This window comes from Nylanderia fulva, unplaced genomic scaffold, assembly GCF_048542155.1.
Source record: "Nylanderia fulva isolate GAGA-0341 unplaced genomic scaffold, ASM4854215v1 Scaffold210, whole genome shotgun sequence".
Classification (NCBI taxonomy): domain Eukaryota; kingdom Metazoa; phylum Arthropoda; class Insecta; order Hymenoptera; family Formicidae; genus Nylanderia; species Nylanderia fulva.
In genome coordinates, this window is record NW_028190276.1 from 180,042 (window position 1) to 187,500 (window position 7,459).

A 7,459-nucleotide genomic window follows, 5' to 3' on the forward strand; every position below is an offset into this window, starting at 1 on the left:
GCCGCAGTGGTATATCGTGCGGGATATCTCTAATTTGCACTGTATAACTTCTGCATAATTATATTCGGAAAGTTGTAATAGCTGTATATAGGTCTCTGTAGAGTTCGGAGTTTGATGGTGGAGATTGTACTCTTCTATATCTAAGAGAGAAACAGCGGTGATGTTGAGATGCTGTCCACCACAATCAAATCCAATCAGGGCGAATGAGGTTTTAACGGAGAGTATTAGAATAATCCCTAACATCATGACAAGCTGTAACGCACAATCGGATTAGTTTACTAAATTAAATATTTCTATATATATATATATATTATCCCACAAAAAAAGACATCACAGATGTAAAAAAAAAGCGCTAAGTTATATCTTTCGCCAGCAAAAATAGTTCTTTATAATAATAAAAAATATTATTTTCTCAAAAATTATGTTTATAGGAAAAATAATTCTTTGCAAAAACTAATCACCATCAAAAATATTTTCTCAAAAATTATATTTATAAATTATATTTTATTTTTGTTAATAATACTAGAAAATAATTAAAATATTAGCATCAAAAAGTAGTGAAATCAAAAAATTGCGCTAAATAATTATATTAATAATACGAGAAAAAAGGTTAAAATATTAGCATCAAAAAGTAGTGAAATCAAAAAGTTGCACTAAGTAAATGACAACATAATATATAATATTTAGATAAATTTCCTATAATGATACAAATGTATAATTATTGCTTTATTTTAAAACGTTTATAATATATACATATATGAACAAAATAAATTCAGTAAAATATATATATATATTTATTTATCTTTACATTTAAATAACATGAATAATTATGTAATTAATTTAAACTGGAATGTATATACATTGTAAAGTTATTATATATTTTTATAAAATATTTAGATAAATAGATATATATAATAAAATAAATTATTTATCTATAAATAATTATTTAATTCAAATATATTTAAACGTATATTCAAAACAGGTAATATAAGGCACAAAGAATTAAATTTAGAAAATTAAAAAAATTTAAAGTTAAATAAAAATTTTTAATTTAAATTAAAAAATAAAAGTAAAATAATGTAATGTACAAAAAATACTTAGCGCTGTTTTTGTATTGTTATTTTAACACATTAGTAAATAAAATAAAATATAAATCAAAGTATAGACTAATTTTTTTACTGCAATACGCTTCAACAGAAATCTATAAACATATTACGTGGCTCGATATTCGAATGACATGTGGCTAGATAAATTCCATCGGGCCCTCGCTCGCATAGATACCATCGGGCCCTCGCTCGCCCGGCTCCTCGTCTATATCTGAATAAATCTAAAATAGTAAAATTGTATATATTACATGTATACGTGTGTGTTTAGAAAAAAAATTATAGACAACACGTACTTTCATTGTACAGCTGCGGCTGCGACTGCGACTGCGGCTGCGGCTGCGGCTGCGACTGCGGCTGCGGCTGCGGTTGCGGCTGCGATTGCGGCTGCGACTGCGACTGCGGCTGCGACTGCGGCTGTTGCTGCGGTTGCTGTTGCGATTGCTGCTGCGGTCGCTGTTGCGGTTGCTGCTGCGGTTGCTGTTGCGGTTGCTGCTGCGGTTGTTGTTGCGGTTGCTGTTGCTGCTGCGGTTGCTGTTGCTGTGGCTGCAGCTGCCGCTGTGGAGCAATGCTCCTCTGCTGGCGTTGGATCGCCTGCAGCTCTTGCCGCGTATGTCGCTGCTCCTCCAGCATTTGCCGGAGAATGAGCAGCATCGGCTCTTCGTCCGTCTCCATTAATAGATCATCTGATTTTTCTAAAAAAAATATAATAATTTTACATAATTCTATTTAAAAAAGATGTACGGCAAGATAAAAAAGTGATTAATTATAATTATTATACAAAATTAATAATAAATTATACTTACGAGACATATCTATGCGTTGCTACCTCAATCGTAGTAAACAAAGTGAATTTGAATCAAAATGTAATGCCCGCCACCTTTTAAAAGTGAAATAGTACGACATACGTACGACTATGTCTAGGGTGAATCAAACTCAACAATTGGCTCACCTGTTCTAACCTACTTACTGTTTAAAAAATATACGACAAAATTTATGTTTTCGATTGGGGCTGTATGGCGGAGTGGATAAGTGCGGGGCTAGTAACCATGAGAACTCAGGTTCAAAACCCCATGCTGTTAAAATTTTTTTTCTAATTTTTTTATTATTTTATATGAGAGGTACATGTAATATTATTATCGCAAATATTCTGAATCATATTTTTTTAATACTTTTTTATTTAATTTCAGAATCTTAATGAAATGAAAATATTTATGTAAATGAAATATATTCACGTGTTCATTATATAAAACAAAACAAATTACATTAGAAGATAAATTGTACCATATGAAATAGAAGATTTATTATGCAGTATGTCCACATTATATATATAAGAAAAAATTATCAAAATTAAATTAGAGAAAAGAAGGAATCAAAAAGCAGAATTTTTTTCAGATAAGTTTTATAAAACAATCCTATTCCAACTTTGAATATTAATTTGAATAAGGATACTTTGTGTTGTATTTCTTTATTATTTTCAGTTAAGTTAACACATCATATATTTAATTTAAATTGATGCATACAAAGGATACACATGCAAAGGATAAATGCAAAGGAAATTAAACATACAATATAAAAGAGTCAAAAAAGGATAAAGAATAAATAAAGAAAAAAAGAAAGAAATAGTGCAATTATGAACAATAAAATAGGTATGTTTATAATATTGACATTATTTTTCTTTTTATTATTAGTATATACAATATATATATATATATATATATATATATATATATCATGTTTAGTAATATAACATCACACTCACATTCAATTCAAATTGATACTCACATACAAAGAATAAATTTTAATATAATGAGTAATATATGTTTATATCTCTGCTTTTTGTAAAGCGATAAAAGATTATTAATATTAATACATATATTAAAGTTATATTTATTAATACTTATTAAAGTTAACTTATTCAAATTATATTTTAATAATAATCTGTTATGAAATATAATATTTTTTAATACTACCTATATATTATATAATTTTTGTATATATGTAATAATTTTAATTCTTTTTTGACACAAACATATACGGATTACACATGTATACATTTGTATTTAGAGACAACGAAATTAATGATGATTTTCCACACCACCTATATGAGGTACCATCAATGGCGCGTTAGGTTTTTTTTAAATGGACCTTCGCCTGGAGCCATATTATACCACATTATATTACATAATATTGTACTATATTTCTTATTTATAAATGTAATGTCTTTCACAAAATATTTTTTACACACTTGTCTTTGACAAGTGTGATGTCTTTTAAAGATGATATTTTTACATACTGATTTTTTACAAGTACGACATCTATTACAGACAAATTTTATTTCATATACATATATATAATTAAGTGAGCAAAACTATTATTACATTATAAAAATAATAATGTCCATTTATATAATTTATTTTATTTTGAAAAATATCATTCTATACATCATTAGCTAATGAAATACTAGGATTATTATCGGTAACATATAACGTTGAACTATGCTTTCTTTTTTAGGACAAATAGAATATAATTTGTACCCTTTATAACAAATGCTTTACATTTATTAATCTTTATGTCCAGAAGAAATTTTTTTCTTGCTTTTATCATTGATTTTAACACACAACTAACATTTATATATTCGCACAAAAGTTTATTTCAATTTTTTTTGTTTTTATATCTGATAGCATAGAAAACATTTTTTCTGAATTACAATTGGAAAGTTATCTAAGAGCATTCAAAAGAAACTTTATATTGAGATACTTGTGTTTTGAAATTTATTTTCACATCTCATCAAAATTTATTTATTTTTTATTTTTGATAAATGTTCTTTTTCTGCTACTTGTAAAATGTAGATGTAATATTATATAATTCCTTATATAATTTTTAAAGCATTGTTATTAATACCACCGAGGATTTAAATGAAAAAGAAAATATCATTAAATAATGTTTCTTTATCAATACTATATGTAGAATACTATATCTTGTTGGAAAATTTTTAATCTATTTTTAATGGATAATTTTTTACTAATTTCCTCGGTAGCAGTTATACAAAATTGTAGATAATTCTCTTGAACATTTCTAAATATGCCTGCGTGTTCTTCTTTCATTAATTTCTCGCGAGACATTTTTTCACAAATATTAGATTAATATCACTTACTAATTGCTGTAATTCTCTACTATCTATTTTAGAAAATCTAAAATTAATATCACATCTTTTTTTTAAAAGCTGATTTTCAAATAATTTGGAAAATTATTATTAAAAGTTGTAATGACTTTGGCTGCAACAATTAAATGTTTGTTTCTAGAACTTGGAAAAATTAAAAAATTTAAACTATGTTTTAGAAATAGGAAATATGCCACACATTAGAATTTTATATTAGAAATATATCAGAAATAATAAATATTGTCTTGATTTTTTTATTTTTGATTCATAATCTTTTTGGTCAAGAAAAAGTTTTATAGTATCCCAAAAATTTAAAAGTCATATATGAATGATAAGATAGCCACTGTTTATTGGATTATTATTTATATATTTATATTTATCCATTGATTCTTCTTTTACTCTTAGATACAATATTAAATAATATAATGTAGTATATGGCGCCAGACAACAATTCACTTTTAAAAACTTAATATGCCAATGGTGGTACTTCATGGATGATGTGGATAATCGTTGATCATTAATCATTTTATTGTTTTAAGATACAAACGTATATATATTGTCAGTATACATGCGTGCAATTAAAAAATTATATAAATACACACACACGCACACACTATTTTTTTTATATATACATGTGGATTTTATTTAATGATTTTTGTATATTTTTTAAATTCAAAATAAAATTCTTTGTGTAATATGTTACACATTTTTTTTAAATTAATTTTTTTTTCTTAAAATGTCAAATTATTCATATCAATATATGATTTTAATCAATAATGATTTCATTAATAAGTATATCGTGAAGCTTAATAATTTAGAATATAAGTATGCTGTCTTCTAAGCCGGGCAATAGAGCCAAGGAAACGAAACGAAAAATTAATTAAACGGAACTGTATCTCAATTTGAGATCCCAAAGTTCCACATATAAATTAATTTCGAAACTTACATATGGAGAAATAAGCGAGAAAAATATAGGTCCGAAAAGTCGCTGAAGCGGGAATCGAACCCGCGTCTTTCACTTTCCGGGCGACTGCTCTTACCAAGAGCTCGTAAGTTTCGAAATTAATTTATATGTGGAACTTTGGGATCTCAAATTGAGATACAGTTCCGTTTAATTAATTTTTCGTTTCGTTTCCTTGGCTCTATTGCCCGGCTTAGAAGACAGCATACTTATATTCTTTATATTGAGAGCCGATAAAAATATTTATTTCTGAGCTTAATAATTTATTTAAATGTTTACATCTTTGTATCGAGCACTAGTGTATCTTTATAATTATAAGGAATATTTATTAATTATTATAATTTAGAAATTTAATAAACATTCTATTAATTCCTCTATTTTTTATACATATATATTAATATCACTGATATGTGAGAATATTATATAACATATTAATAGATAAAATTTACTCACATTGTTCTAAAAACAATATATATAAATTCTTACCACCTCGTGGCCATTGTTTACAACTCGAAACGTGTCTCTCAAACCCACGTGTCGGAGACATATATTTCGAATTATTACGGATGATACGCAACACGCAAGCTGCGGTGACCGCGATTACGGTACGGAACACTCGCCCGATGCTAAATCACGCGCGCGGCAACCGAGACGGCTCGTTACGGGCGTGATTATACGTGCGGCACCACATAACGGCCGGCGTCAACTTGGGGACGGACGGCACCTCCGGGACGGGGACAACTCCGGACGACCGAATGATTTTACCAAGTCCGTCGCCCGCCGGCGGTACCTCCGGGGCACTTGACGGCGAGTAGCGCCGCTACGAAGAGATAATGCTACGATACGGAAATACGTTTCGGACAAAGGTTTCGTACTTTTTGACGCTCCGCACGACCGCGCGACACGATTATTACGATATCTGCTAATTCCCGGCTACCACTCGTCGGATGCACAATCTTCGAGATTCTACGACCGATACGTGGACAAATGCAGGCAGGATGCCGATAAGCGAAGACGGAGTGTTTGCACGAATAAACTTTCCGATGCGTCCTCATTTAATTAATCTCATTTAGCTCGCTCGTTAGCGGTACAAGCGAGAACTCGGGAACAGGCGCAAGTTCGCTCGCGGCGCGTTGCTCTCGCCGCCGAGCGAGAAATTTTTCCAGGCCCGATAGCGGCGTGTTGCCTTGATTAGCGGGCGACACCTCCGGCGGCACGCGCCGCCCGTAACCCAAGTACGATCGCGGCGTGTTGCTTTCGTTGGCGGGCGACACCTCCGGCGGCACGCGCCGCTCGTAACCCAAGTCCGATCGCGGCGTGTTGCATTCGTTGGCGGGCGACACCTCCGGCGGCACGCGCCGCCCGTAACTCAAGTCCGATCGCGGCGTGTTGCTTTCGTTGGCGGGCGACACCTCCGGCCGCACAAGCCGCTTTTTCCAAGTTCGCTCGCGGCGTGTTGCTTTCGCCGGGCGAACGACAAATTCTTCCAAGTTCGCTCGCGGCGTGTTGCTTTCGCCGGGCGAGCGAGAAATTCATCCAAGTCCGTTCGCGGCGTGTTGCTATCGCCGGGCGAGCGAGAAATTCATCCAAGTCCGTTCGCGGCGTGTTGCATTTGCCGGCGAGCGAGAAATTCTTCCAAGTCCATTCGCGGCGTGTTGCTTTCGCCGGGCGAGCGAGAAATTTTTCCAAGTCCGATCGCGGCGTGTTGCTTTTGTTGGCGGGCGACACCTCCGGCGGCACGCGCCGCCCGTACCACAAGTCCGATCGCGGAGTGTCCTTTTGTAGGCGGGCGACACCTCCGGCCGCACAAGCCGCTTTTTCCAAGTTCGCTAGCGGCGTGTTGCTTTTGCCGGGCGAGCGAGAAATTCATCCAAGTCCGTTCGCGGCGTGTTGCTTTCGCCGGGCGAGCGACAAATTCTTCCAAGTCCGTTCGCGGCGTGTTGCTTTCGTTGGCGGGCGACACCTCCGGCGGCACGCGCCGCCCGTACTCCAAGTCCGATCGCGGCGTGTTGCTTTCGTTGTCGGGCGACACCTCCGGCCGCACAAGCCGTTTTTTCCAAGTTCGCTCGCGGCGTGTTGCTTTCGCCGGGCGAGCGACAAATTCTTCCAAGTTCGCTCGCGGCGTGTTGCTTTCGCCGGGCGAGCGAGAAATTCTTCCAAGTCCGTTCGCGGCGTGTTGCTTTCGCCGGGCGAGCGAGAAATTCTTCCAAGTCCGTTCGCGGCGTGTTGCTT